This window comes from Somniosus microcephalus, chromosome 2 (assembly GCF_052327205.1).
Source record: "Somniosus microcephalus isolate GS21.2 chromosome 2, FLI_Smic_1.0, whole genome shotgun sequence".
In the NCBI taxonomy this organism is placed as follows: Eukaryota; Metazoa; Chordata; class Chondrichthyes; order Squaliformes; family Somniosidae; genus Somniosus; species Somniosus microcephalus.
This window is the reverse complement of record NC_140988.1, coordinates 127,537,891-127,552,299: the sequence shown is the minus strand read 5'-3', so window position 1 is coordinate 127,552,299 and position 14,409 is coordinate 127,537,891. Positions and strand designations below refer to the sequence as shown.

Genomic DNA, 14,409 nt, shown 5'->3' with positions numbered 1-14,409 from the left:
GGGCGAAGAGAGACAGGAAAATCTGCCCTATTATGATTTACAGTTCAGTTCTGGTTCTTAGTTAGATCGGTTGTAAGCAGTCCAGACCAGCCTGAGCCTGCATTTTAAAATGGCTTATCCCCATTCTCAGTTAGTACAACAATAATTGTACTGTAACCTTCTCCTGTAATAATTTGAATCGGATTTGGCATAAATTAAGACTCAATCTAAGGTTGGATTCACGCTGGCCCTTTTTCAGATATTTGCCAATTCACTTAACAGCAAATCTGAGGGTTAGTTATTCCTCCATTTGACGCACTGCACCTGCACCTGGTGTGACAGGTCACTGCTGTCTGACTGTGCTTAGCTATTGTCATTGTTTTAACGTACAACTTTTAACAAAAGTCAAATGCTATGTGGTACATGTATAGACTCTTAAGGGCTGGATTTTCTGAATGGGAAGCTTTTGGAGGCGGGACTCCCTCTTGTCGGGTCTCAGTCCTGCCTCCATCAGCTTCTGGCCAACCAACGGGATTTTTCCCTGATTGACCTTGTTAAGCCTGCCCGGCAGGCTTAGCAGGCCAATTAGGGGGAAGTCAGTGACAGAGCAGTCAACGTATGACATGTCATAGAATCATAGAAAGTTACAGCACGGACTTGGATGTGCACTTGGGATGCTCTAACCTGCAGGGCTATGGACCAAGAGCTGGGAACTTTTGAAAGAAGAAATGTCATTGTTCGACAGCTCTGTGAAGCTGTCAAACACTGACATTCTGTGTAGTTTGATGAGCTCTTGTGTTCAGGGCTCATCAAACCTTTCTACTTTGCAGAAATCAGCTGGCTGTTGGATCAGAGGATGCAACAGACAGTCTGTGATCTCTACAATGGAGATGTCGGGGACTCCGGCTCCACAGTGGCTGAAGGCTGTAGGTAGAAACAAAGGTAAGTTAACATTTTCTAACACTTTACACTCACCTCACATACTTACCACTCTACACTTGCACTCATCACTCACCTCTACATCGCACTTTCAGACCCCTCCGACCCCCTCTGACCTCCTATTCGCCTCCTACACCCTGGCGGGGTTTCCCCAGGTCGGGAAGCCCGCATTTCAGGACGAAAAATGGGGATAATCCTATTTTCTGCCTGTTAACTACCTGTTAACAGGCAGTTAATAGGCTTTAATCCCTTTCTGCCTCCAAGGAGACAGGACCCGGGGCAGGACGGCTTCCCGCCTCCTGGCAAGAGGGCACGGAGGCGGGATGGGGGGGGGGTTTGCCACCCGCCCCCAAATTCTGCAACCTTCCCGGCAGTCCCGCCTCCATACCCGCCTCCTCGGGACTGAGAAAATCCAGCCCTTAAAAAACATATTTCACTAATCCATACGTGCACTTGAAGCATTCAGCCTTATTACTGTTCCGACTCAGTATGGCAGTAAACTACCACAAACTACTTAAAATATCCACAGTGAGCTAGAAACATTTCTACATTGAAGTTTTCTGATGAAAAGTCTGCATTAAAATCTGTTTATAAGAGATGTGAGGATTTCAACAGTGTGAATGTTTCATCGAGGTGACACCATATTCTTGTTATTCAAATGAGTTTTTCTTCAAAAATTCACTTTTACACCTTAAAATGATTTATTAGCTTAGTTCTAAAATTGAAAAGTAAAATACCATTCAAAGAATTCATACTGTCTCTTTACTCATTTCCAATTATCTCCCACTTTTATCTGTTATGCTCCCGAAGGCAAAATTTTGCAGGGTTTCCACCGATCTCCCACTTTAAATGCAGTGGGAGGCCAGTGGAACCCCCAAAGAAACAGGGAAGACCCCAACTTCCGTCCGCCCCTTACAAAGTAAATGACAGGCTGCGAGCGGAGCCAGAAGCATGGTCTCCCTAAGTTGGGATGTCCCATTCGGGGACCTGGTGTATCAGGGTATTGAGTGAGATTAAGCCTACAGGACTCGCCAAGAGCATATGTGGCCCCACAGGTGAGTTTCAGGCATCGCAAGTTTAAAAAAGTTACTTCTGGATCCACTCTCTCCCCATGACGGTGGCTGCCCTAGTTTTCTAGTGCATGGAGCAAGGTGGTTGCCAAAGTAATGCCCTAAGTGGCATCTCTGCTCGCTGGCCTCATGGAAATGAGGTGCCCTCCAACTGACCTGACAAACTCCAGTAAGGGTTAGTATTAGGGGGCACGAGTGGGCACGATCCCAAAACAACTACCAGGAACATCACCCATAGAGTTTCGGGGCCAGTGTTTCTTATTAGAGTAGTTCCATGGGTGCCAGCTGCCCTCTGGTACCTTGTTCTAGTAACCATTTTTCATGTGAGAATCTAGCCAGTGTGTGTTGGAGAGCTATTTAACTAGAAGAGGCATCAAAGACAAGTTTGATCCTCTCCTCATCCTATAGCCAACTAGGTTCTCTGAATACCAGGCAAACATAGGGACACTGGATGATTTTATTCCTCCCTAGCCCAGGTGTGGCTGAGATCAACTGACTCATCATAGTTCAGGGATTAAACTTAGAACCTTTCTGGTATGTGTGACTCAGTACCACACCATGCGGTACATTCACCCACGTAGCCATTGGGAAGTCAGTTATATTTTCAATAATTCCCCCAAAACAAGAATTTTTTTCATCACTCTTGAGTTCTTAATATTAAATTGTATCTCATAAGTATATCCTCCATAATGTATCCTCCATTTTAACACTTGTGTAGAGATATACCAGCAGAAATAAAAAAAACATATACACAGACACTATAAGAACAAATTGACACCTTTTTCTGATATTATTGAACTAAATAAACAAATAAAACTACAAAATACAAGTTATAATTATTATTATGCTCAGTTGAAAACATTACAAGGATATTAAGTGGAGTATGTCATGCTCAGTAGTGACTTTTGATAAATTATTGCCACTTATGACCCTGAAGATATCTAACAACCAATGATCTTGTGCAGATATTTATTGTGTTGCACTGACAGCTGTGATAACTTTCTCTTTCTTTGTGATTGTGACCATGGTGCACGATCTATCACAGAATCACAGAAACCCCACAGTGCAGATAGAGGCCATTTCGGCCCATCGAGCCTGCACCGACACATATCCCACCCGATCCCCGTAACCCCTACACCAACACATATCCCACCCTATCCCCGTAACCCCACGTATTTAATCCCCCTAACACTAAGGGTCAATTTATCATAGCCAATCAACCTAACCCGCACATCTTTGGACTGTGGGAGGAAACCGGAGCACCCGGAGGACACCCACGCAAACACGGGGAGAATGTGCAAACTCCACACAGAGAGTCACCCGAGGCCGGATTCGAACCCGGGTCCCTGGCGCTGTGAGGCAACAGTGCTAACCACTATGCCACCGTGCTATCCTCATTCTCCTTCCACCTCTCTGCAGCCAGTGACCAGATCAACAACGTTTTTCTTCTCTAATGCCTCTCCTCTGTTGTCCAGCTTGATGAGGTGCCACTTGTTTGGTTCCACTCTTTCCTACCTGATCATAGCCATGGCATCTCTGGCTACGGTTTCTATTCACACACCTATCTTATCACCCTCGTCCTCTTCCTCTACATGCTGCCCTTTGACAACAACATCCACAGACTTAGGGTCAGCTTCTACGCGTAAGCTTATGACACCCAGGTTTAACTCTGCACCACCCCTCTCAACCCCTCCACTGCCTCTGTGCTATCAGACTCCTTGTCCAATATGTACATTTGAAGGAATTGTAACTTTCTCTAGCTAAACACTGGAGAGACCAAAGTCATTGGGGGTAATTCTAACTTAACCCGCCCAGTGGGAAACTGATGGGATTGGGACAGCCGCCTGTTTTACATTCCCGACCCCCAGATTTACTTTCCATTAAAGCTGGGTGAGTTAGGTTAAAATTATCCCCATTTCCTTTGCCCCCCTCCCCCCCCACCATAAACTCGATACCCATGAAACTAGTTCCACTCTATCCAGGCCACAGTCTCAGGTTGAACCTGAGGCTAGGTATTCTGCGGCGAGTGTCTCACCTCCTGACTCCCCAAAGCCTTTCCACCATCTACAAGGCACAAGTAAGAAGTGTGATGGAATACTCTCCACTTGCCTGGATGAGTGCAGCTCCAACAACACTCAAGAAGCTCAACACCATCCAGGACAAAGCAGCCCGCTTGATTGGCACCCCATCCACAGCCTTAAACATTCATTCCCTCCACCACCGGTGTACCGTGGCTGCAGTGTGTACCATCTACAAGATGCATTGCAGCAACTTGCCAAGGCTTCTTCAGCAGCACCTCCCAAACCCATGACCTCTTCCATCTAGAAGGACAAGGGCAGCAGGCGCATGGGAACACCACCAAGTTCACCTCCAAGTTGCACACCATTCTGACTTAGAAGTATATCGCCGTTCCTTCATCGTCGCTGGGTCAAAATCCTGGAACTCCCTCCCTAACAGCACTGTGGGAGTACTTTCACCAAATGGACTGCAGCGGTTCAAGAAGGCGGCTCACCACCACCTTCTCAAGGGTAACTAGGGATGGGCAATAAGTGCTGGCCTTGCCAGCGATGCCAACATCCCATAAACGAATATTAAAAAGATTGCTTGCATGCTCAATGTCCTGTTTGACCCCAAGTTGAGTTTCCAACTACATATCCTCTCCATCACAAAGATCGCCTACTTTCACCTCTGTTCAAATCAACTACCTTTACCCTAACTTCTGTGCATCCTCTGCCGAAATCTTCATACACATGCCTCATCACCTCCAGACTTGGTTACTCCAATGCTCTGCTTGCTGGCTTCCCATCCTCCACCTTCCATGAACCTCAGCTCATCCATAACACTACTGCCGGAATCCTGTCCCACACCAAGTTGCACTTGCTTATCACCCCTATCCTCGCAGACCTACTTTGGCTTCCGCTCCTTCACTGTTTCAAGTTTACCATTTTTGTCTTTGCTTTTCAATCCCTCCATGGCCTCATCCTTCCTTATCTCCATAACTTCCTCCACTGTACACATCTCCCCAACTCTCCATTGCTCTGATTCTGGCCTCTCTGCCACCTCCTCTTCCTTCATCCCACCACTGGCGGTACAGACTTCTGCCACATTGGCCTCATGTTCAGGAATTCCCTCCCTAAACCACCACCTCCCTCTCCTCCTGTAAGACCCTCCCTAAAACCCTTCTCTTTGACCATACTTTTGATCAGCCCTTCTAATAACTCTTTTCTTTTGGTTCTGCATATGTTTTCTTCACGCCTCTGTAAAACGCCTCAAGATACTTTTCCGATGTTAAAAATGCTATATAAATGCAAGTTGTTTTTGCTCTAATGTTTGAAGTAATTAAAATAATCTATGAAATTAATGCTTCTTTTCAGATCATATTTTCCTGTGTGTTAGACCCAATGGTCCAGTACTTCAAAGCTAACAATCATTAATGGATAGATTTTTTGAATTAGTACTCCTGACACACAGAGCTTTGCGTAATAGGAATGCACATTGGGAATTTTGGAGCACTCGAATCTGGAGGTGATGAGGCATGAGCATTTCAGCAATGGATGCACTGAGATATGAGCCGAGGTAGGCAATTTGAACAGAGGTGAATGCAGGCAATCTATATGATGAAGAGGATATGGAGTTGGAAACTTGGGGTCAAATAGGACACTGAGGACACAAAGGGCTGGATTTTGATACTGGGGCGGGCTGGGGTCGTGTAATCCGCATTTCGTGTTAGCCACCCGATTCTAAATCGATGTGGGAAAATGATGCCATTTTAACTTAATTGGCCAATTGAGTTCCAACGTGTGGGAACCCATGGCCAATGAGTTTTTCCAGTCTGAAAGTCGCCTCCGATGACGTCATCATTGCTGCTGCATTTAAGGTCTGCAACAAGCCTTGCTTCTTCTGCAGACTGCCAAGCTTTTGCCCTCGCATGTTAGAGGGACCTGGAGGAAGAATGACCAGCCAGAGACCTAGGGCTGCACCCCGCTTTGATGACGTTGCCCTGCAGGCTTTAGTGGAGGGAGCAAGAGCAAATAAAGAGGTGCTCTTCCCTTCTTCAGGGAGGAAGAAGCCTCCCCAGCAGACCAAGGCTGTGTGGATCCAGGTGGCAGAGGAGGTCAACTCTTTGTCAATAGCCCACAGAACCTGGATTCAGTGCAGGAAGAGGTTTCATGACCTTCTGCGCACTGGAAAAGTGAGTATGACGTTCCCATCACCCTCAATCTGATCCCCATTGCCTCTCCTCACCAGCACTCAGCTTTAGCAATCTCTTCCTCCACATCCCACTTGACACTGACATCCATGCACCCTTACCCATTCCCTCTCTCTCTATGGTCACATTCACCTAACTATTCGACTATGCAGCCCTCACACTCCCTATCACTGTGATGCAATTACAACTTACAACACACAGGGAGGTCCCTTGGTCTTGCCACCTCACTCCATCTTTGTCTCCTTCTAAGCATCTATGCTATGGATTCTCTACACTCACTCCTTCATTCTCACTCAAACTCCACTTGTCTCTCTCATTGCAGGAAAAGAGAGCTCACAATAAAAGGGAAAGAGCGAGGACAGGAGGAGGTCCACCCTCAGTAGCCCAGCTCACCCCCTGGGAGGAGGCGGTCCTGGAGATCGTGGGAGTGGAGGAAGATTCCCAAGTGGGGGATGGACAGACGGGCGCATCACAACAAGCTGGTGACAGAATAGTTTTCCATCTCTCTCAATGACATTGCATGAGTCGCTGATAATGATTCTGAAGCTCTAATAGATGGACTTATGATCACCTGCAATATGCAATGTGCATGTAACCTTGGCCTCACATCTCTGACTCATTCCTTTACTCCCCCACAGGACCATCGCAAGCACCCGTCCCCACTATCCAGGAGGAAGAGCATGAGCCTCAAGCCTTCTCAGAGGAAGCTGCAACCTCTGAGGGTGCAGAGTCAGCAGAATTCAGCCAACCCAGCACCAGCGCAGACACTCACACCTCGGTGGGACTTTCGCGAGATAGAGTAGTGTTGTCACTTGGTGTATCACAGCTCACAAGTGAGCATCAGCAGATAGTGGAGACAGGGACAGCAGCGGAGAGTCCTTGTCGGAGGGCGCAGGACTCTGCCAGCTCAGCTCAGCTGCATGATGACCCTCTGCCTCTGGGTCCATCCATAAGATCAGCGCTGCTGGGACTCCAGGAACAGATGCAGGAGCCTCTGGCAGGTTTTGTCTCCAGGGTCGCTGCGAGTGTGGAGCGAATGGCGGAGTCCATTGCGAACATGAGCAGAGCCTTTGTGCAGTCATTGGCGCATGAACGCATCACCATGGAAAGGATGGCAACTTCCATGGAGGTGATAAGTCGCCAGAGTGCAGAAAACATGGTGAGTGTCCAGAATAGAATGACATCTCTGGAAGAGCGATGGTCATCTATTGAACAGAGAAACCAGACCTTCATGGAAGTCCTTCTGAGTAGGACTGCCAGTGCAGATACAGGTCCCCATGGCCCCCCTGATGTGCAGCAAGGTGCTCTCAAGCCACTTGCACGCGCTGAGGGGGACCTGACCAATGAGAGGGAAGTTGGTGGCAGACATCAAGGAAGTGGTGGCTCCTCTCCAAGCGCTCACACTTCCATGCCACTGCAGAGCCCTCGGTCAGAGCCCCACCAGCGTCCACACCCAACTGAGATCGGTGTCTCAACCCCTGCACAGCTGCAGGAGCAGCAGACTTTTGGCGAGCCCTCACAGGTTCGCAACCCCAGATGACGCCCGCCAAAGGTGTTGAGACAGGAGCAGCAAGAAAGTGAGCAAGGGGCTTCCACATCTGCTGAAGCCACAGGGGAAGCACCACGTAGGAGCACGCGTAAGAGAAAGTTACTGCACAAATAGTCACAAGGGTAGTCACTTGGGTGAAATTTGATGTTTTATGTTAAAAAGCCATCAGATGATTACTGTAAATAAAAATCTCATGGCTACTGCTGTAGTTGTGGCATGTGTCATTTCGTGAATGGAACTTCCACATTGAGGGCTTAGGATTATTTGCAATTGTCAGTATGGTGGGCAAATTGCTAGGAATCCGCTGGTTCTTGGCCATTGTCGATGCTCAGGTAAGAAGCTGCGAGGCAAAAGTGCTTGATTGGCTAGGCTAAGCAAATCTGGCCAAGATGAGTGCGTTCCTTGCATCCCGGGCAGCAATGTTCTCGCGTACTGCTGCCGCTGGTTGATGGGCCTCTGCAAGATGTTCGTTTTCGCTCTCCTCCTCCTCATCTGAGGAGGATATGTGATGAGCCACTTGGTCCTCAGGAATCTGCAAGCCACGACGCTGTGCCATGTTGTGAAGTGCACAGCAAACCACGATGATTCTGGAGACCCTGGCTGCTGAGTACTGCAGGGCTCCACTGGATCTATCCAGGCATCTGAAGTGCATCTTCAGCAAACTGATGGTTTGCTCGATTATGGCTCTGGTGGACATGTGGCTGGAGTTGTAGCTCTCCTCAGCTTCGTTGGATGGGCTCCTCAACGGCGTCATTAGCCACGTCTTCAGGGGATAGCCCTTATCTCCAAGTAGCCATCCGTGAAGTTGGTCTGGTGGACTGAATAGCGGAGGCACACTAGACTGGCGCAGTATGAAGGAGTCATGGCAACTGCCAGGGTACTTGGCACAAACATGCAAAATTTCCTTCTTGTGGTCACACACCAGCTGAACGTTAAGGGAGTGGAAGCCCTTGCGGTTGACAAAAATACCTGGATTGCGATGGGGTGCCTTAAGGGCCACGTGTGTGCAGTCAACGATGCCCTGCACCCTTGGAAAGCCTGCCAAATTAGCTAATCCAACCGCTCGCACCGTGACACTTGCTTGATCCTTGGTGAAATGGATGTGATTGTGCGCGATGGCAAAGAGGGCATCGGTTACCTGCATGATGCAAGTGTGTGCGGCCGCCTGGGAGATGCCGCTGATGTCTGCTGCTGATCCCTGGAATGAGCCTGAGGCAAAAAAGTTGAGTGCGATGGTGACTTTGACGGCCACTGGTAAGTGTTGTCCACCTGGTCCTCTGGGCTCCAGGTCTTGTTGCAGCATTGCGCAGATGTCAGTCATTACCTCTCGCGAAAGTCGGAGCCGTCTTTGGCACTGCTGCTCAGACATGTTGAGGTAGCTGACCCTGTGTCTGTAGATCCTGTTTGGGGTGTATCTCCTGAGCCGACGGGCTTCCATGCGCTGGCCCCTTCTGGCCTGCACAGCTTCAGGTGGGTGAGCAGCAGCTTGGCGCTCCTGTTGTTGCTGCTGATGTTGGTGCTGCTGTTGTTCATGGTTCTGCTGGTGCCGCGGCTGGTCTTCGTCCTCATCTGATGTCTAGAAGGGAAGGAAATAAATGCCTCCCATGCTTCTGGTATATGCCTCAGTTGAGGAAGCGCTCAGTCAAGGTGGCGAGAGGGGTTTCCCAGGAGGTCACACTGGAGATGGGTGTCAGGCTCCAAACTTCCACAGCTGTGGTTATGCCTTCTAAAAGTTCCCCCAGACCTGAGACAACAAAGTCCTGCCACCTGCAAATGATGGCTGATCAAATCTCCTCTTTAATGGTTGAGCTGCAGCTTATAGTCAGCAATCCAATAGTGCTCCCGCCAGGTTTCACTGTCGTGTTTCAGAACAGGCCTGCTTCACATGGGAAAAGGGTTAAAATCACAAAGGCCTATCAAAATGGCATTATAGAGGCAATTTAGTGCTTGTTAAGGGCCTTAACGGCCTATCCCGCCTCTTGGAGGCGGGACGGAGACGGGACCAGTAGACACGATTTAATGAAAATTGCTTGGAGGCGGGATGGAGGCGGGGTTGGGCCCACCCGCCAGTTTTTGCAATTTTAACCCCCAACACGCCTCCAATCCCGCCTCAACGGCCCAATGAAATTCGAGCCGAAACAGTCTGGTTCAGTCTGAGACTGTCGGCATAACCCACATGGTTTTGCATCTACTAGAAAATCATACGGGCTGCGCTGACCTCCAAGCTTTCATTGCCGAAGTGGGTCCCCATCATACAAAGCTCTGAGTCGGGAGGACTCATTTATAAAATCTAACATTAAATCTATGGTTAACCATTTTGGATTCTTGCAAATTAATTTGTGTTCATCGGGTGAAAGGCATGCATGCTGCAGAAATGGAACACTTTCCCAATTTTGTCACCAGATGTCAGATTTATAAACTCCGAGATTAAGGGGAAAAGGAAAAAAAATTGCAAATGCTGAATATCTGAAATAAAATCAGTTTTGGAGGAGGGTCTACACCCAAAGTATCAACCCATCTTTTTGTTTTTAGGTGCTGACAAGTCTGTGTATTTTCCAGCATTTTCTGTGTTTATTTTAGGAATATCACAGGTTAGGTGCACAATAATGCTCCTCTTATTCTCTATTTTTAAAATGAATTCTCGGGATGTGGGCATCGCTGGCAAGGCCAGCATTCATTGCCCATCCCTAGTTGCCCTTGAGAGGTGGTGGTGAGCCGCCTTCTTGAACCGCTGCAGTCCGTGTGGTGAAGGTACTCCCACAAAGGGGGGTGATTTTGCCAATGGGGACGTGTTGGAGGCCGGACTGCTGCTTGTCGGGTTTCGGTCCCACCTCCATCGATGTCTGGCCAACCCACGCTATTTTCCCTTGATTGACCTTGTTAAGCCCACCCAGCGGGCTCAGCAGACCAATTAAGGGGAAGCCGATGGCAGAGGACGTCAGCGTATGATGTTTCATCTGTCAAAAATTTTTGACAGATGAATTGTCATCATTTGACAGCTTTGAGAAGCTGTCAAACACTGATATTCTCTGTTGTTTGGTGAGTTCTTGTACTCAAGGCTCATCAAACCTCTTTCCAGAGCAGAAAGCAGATGACTGTTGCATCGGAGAATGCAGCCACCATTCTGTCATCTCTGTCGTGGAGATGGTGGAGCCTCTGGATCCCCAACAATTGAAGCCTGCAGGAAGAAACAAAGGTAAGGAAACTTTTTCTAACACTTTTCACTCATCTCTCATACTTACCTCTCCACACTTGCACCCATCACTTACCTCCACAGTGCACATTTGGACCCCTCTCACCCCCGCAGACCCACTGCTCACCTCGCTGACCCTGATGGGGTTTCCCGACGTCGGGAAGCCCGCACTTCTGTTGGAAAAATGGGGATAATCCTCTTAACTGCCTGTTAACTACCTGTTAACAGGCAGTTAAGTGGCTGTAACCCCTTCCCGTCTCGAGGAGATGGGACCCAGCGCGGGTCGGGTACCTGCCTCCTGGGAAGATGGCACGGAGGCGGGTTGGGGGCAGGATGGGTACCCGCCCCCAGATTCTGCCATTTTCCCGGCAGTCCCGCCTCTGAACCCACCTCCCCAGAGCTGGCAGAATCGCCCCCAATGATGTTAGGTAGGGAGCTCCCAGATTTTGACCTAGCGACAATGAAAGAATGGCGATATATTTCCAAGTCAGGATGGTGTGTAACTTGGAGGGGAACTTGGAGGTGCTGATGTTCCCAGGCACCTGCTACCCTTGTCCTTCTAGGTGGCAGAGGTCACAGGTTTGAGAGGTGCTGCCGAAGAAGTCTTCTGCCCAACATTTCTTTTTTTTTTGTTCCTGGGATGTGAGCAATGCTGGCAATACCAGCATTTATTGCCCATCCCTAATTGCCCTTGAGAATGTGGTGGTGAGCCGCCTTCTTGAACTGCTGCAGTCCGTGTGGTGAAGGTACTTCCTGCTGTTAGGGAGCGAGTTCCAGGATTTTGACCCAGCTACAATGAAGGAATGGTGATATATTTCCAAGTTAGGATGGCGTGTAACGTGGAGGGGAACTTGCAGGTGATGATGTTCCCATGCGTCTACTGCCCTTGTCCTTCTAGGTGGTAGAGGTCGTGGGTTTGGGAGTTGCTGTCGAAGAAGCCTTGGGGAGTTGCTGCAGTGCATTTTGCAGATTGTACACACTGCAGCCACGGTGCGCTGGTGGTGGAGGGAGTGAATGTTTAAGGTGGTTGATGGGGTGCAAATCAAGTGGACTGCTTTGTCCTGGATGGTGTCGAGCTTCTTGAACGTTGTTGGGGCTGCACTCATCCAGGCAAGTGGAGAGTAATCCATCACATTCCTGACTTGTGCCTTGTAGATGGTGGAAAGGCTTTGGGAGTCAGGAGGTGAGACACTCGCCACAGAATACCTAGCCTCTGACCTGCTCTTGTTGCCACAGTATTTATGTGACTGATCCAGTTAAGTTTCTGGTTAATGGTGGCCCCCCAGGATGTTGATGGTGGGGGATTCAGTGATGGTAATGCTGTTGAATATCAAAGGGTGGTGGTTAGACTCTCACTTGTTGGAGATAGTCATTGCCTGGCACTTGTGTGACGCGAATGTTACCTGCCTCTTATCAGCCTAAGCCTAAATGCCATCTAGGTCTTGCTGCATGCGGGCATGGACTGCCTCATTATCAAACATTGTACTGTAACTCCCAATCTGAGATGAGCACCTTCTTACTGCACTTATGTGAACTGTTCTCTTTCCTACACAAGCCATTCTTACTGTCTCTGTGAGTGAGATTGTCAACTTGAGGAGGGGGGGTGGAATTTCCACGGAGGTTCTCCCAATTGCCTGCCGTAACTTTGGCTGAAGAGCAGTGGAAATCCCGGAAGAGCGGTAATTTTCCCAGGGTTTCCACAGCCCCTCTACCGAAGTGGAAGAACAGGAGAACCTCCACGGAAATTCAACTCTTAGTGTCAAAAATGTGATCGACTGGATTAAAGCTGCTCCAAGTAATTTCATGCAGGAGCTTTACAAACCTATCACTCTGAAGTTGCTTTTATGTTATGCAAGACCATGCTGGCACTGACCATTGCGAGAGATCCAGCTAAAAAAAAAGGGCAGGTCTTTTCTGCAGCCAGCCAGAGTTAATCTCTACAGGTTTACCTCAGAGCTGCATCCAGTTGCTCGAGAACTGTATGCTAGGGAGCATCTTCATAAAACAATTGATTGATCAATAAAATTAACATTTTCACAGTATTCTATGTAAAGGCAGTTGTTGAACGCTGATCACTTTCAGAGGCTGTAATGCCTGCTGGTGAACCTCCTTCACTGTTGTTAAGAATGATTGCATGAGTTACTAAAGTGATATTGAGGGATTTTTAAAACAGATTTAAATTTGCCGAAGAATTTGATGGCACAAGATAGTGGAGAAGTGGTTCGAAAAATAGGGCCAATTTTAACCTAACCCGCCCATCAGGAAACTGAGTTGATCGTGTGCAATGTTGGCTTTACACCCCGCCCAATTGGGATCAATGGAGAGTAATATTGAGCAGGATGTAAAACTGGCATTCCACCCGATCCCGTGGGTCTCCCACCCGGCGAGTTAGGTAAAAGTTTCCCCCTAAATCTACCAAAAAAATAATTCACAAGAGTTAAAAAAAACTATAATCAGAGTACCCCCGGTAAGCCAGGGTTAAAATGTTAATGGAACAATGTGAATTTTTGAAGTACCACTATCCTGCATTCATGAAAAATTTACACATATTTGATCGTTTGGGATTGTGTGGTTTAATAAAAACAAAATGGATAATTAAAAGAGGAAGCATTTTTGCCTGAAATAATTGTTTAAACTCTGTAGTATGTTTTCTAACTCTATATTCATACTTCTTCCTCCAAATGAGGGCCACAGAATGCCTTCAGAACCAAAGCAAGTGCTCAGTGTTTTCTTAATAAAACAATTGATATCCCTAAATCTGAATACTATCACAGGTCAAAGTGCCACTCTTACTGCTGCTGTTTGCAGTTTGGAAATTCTTTTTTTTCCACCTCTTTCTCTTTCAGAAGTACACAATGGCACTGGAATATAAATTACCAGCAGTGATTAAATAATAGTTCAAAGCCGATCGCGAGGTCTGTGGTGTTTACAAAGTATTTTTTAAGCAGCATGATGAAACATTTCAAGAAGAGACATTAACCTATGGGCTCAAGTATCAGTGAATGGTTCGAACTGGCATGAGGTTGGATTTTGGACCTGAATAGTGTGTGACCCCATGATTTGCTTTGTTTAGCTGTGGCAGCTGCGGTTATCAACAGATGTTTCGGCAATAAATAATTGGTATCATCTCAGAAAAGAGCCGTCTACCTGGGGAGAAGGCATAATACAAAAAACACGGGGTCGCTATTACTGCTGCATTAATCTCTCATATACACAGGTTTCTTGGGGAGTTTACTGCAGGTGTTTCTTCTGTGAGAAAGCCTTCTGATGCAGGCAAACTCTCTAAAGTTATAAAGCTTTTGTGTGGGATAGTGAAGGTCAGGCAGAGCTATAAATTCCTGTCTTGGAGGAACAAAAACAGCTTTACTACTTTTATAGACAACCTCCTCCTCCCCCCCCCCCCGCCGCCCCCCGCCCAAAAAACATGCACAAAACATGTAACAAAACACAGTAAGACTTTAAAACGTTT

At 47.7% G+C, this 14,409-nt stretch overlaps 1 protein-coding gene across 1 annotated transcript in view; it reads right to left on the bottom strand.

Moving 5' to 3' along the window:
* Positions 1 to 14,409, bottom strand: part of alpk1 (alpha-kinase 1) — a 144,024-nt gene that overhangs the window by 122,918 nt on the left and 6,697 nt on the right.